Genomic DNA, 529 nt, shown 5'->3' with positions numbered 1-529 from the left:
TCTCTGGCATCTTACTTCTGGTTTGGTCTCGTCTCCTACCAACATCTCCTGACCTGGCATAAGGGCGGTGAGCTGAGACAGTGGGGCAGGTACTTTGTTGTGAATGTCACATGTGTGCGAAACTGGTGGCGGCCAATGTACAAGCAATGTTGTCCAATGTCATCATGACACTGTGAGTACATTGGCCACTGCTGGAGGCGAGTTTCACCCACATGTGATGATCACACCATAGTACCTGATCTACTATCTCAGACCTTAGCCAAGTCAGAAGATGTTGGGATGAGATGAGTCTGAACTGGAAGTGGGACCCTGGTAAGGGGGGAAAGGAAACACCTTTTTAGCTCCCCAGATAACCCCTTGTAACATCTAGAGGCAAATTTGGGGCCCATAAGATCAGGAGGATTTATTTGCCTCAAATGGGGGAAGGAGGAGCCCCCTATTAACATCAGAAACTGGAGGACAGGACACTCACAACACCTAGAGGAGTCTGGAGGAGGCGCCCTTAAAGGGGTTATCTAAGTAACTAAAA

Source organism: Dendropsophus ebraccatus, chromosome 9 (assembly GCF_027789765.1).
Source record: "Dendropsophus ebraccatus isolate aDenEbr1 chromosome 9, aDenEbr1.pat, whole genome shotgun sequence".
NCBI lineage: Eukaryota > Metazoa > Chordata > Amphibia > Anura > Hylidae > Dendropsophus > Dendropsophus ebraccatus.
The sequence above is the reverse complement of the archived record's forward strand: the minus strand, read 5'-3'. Positions refer to the sequence as shown.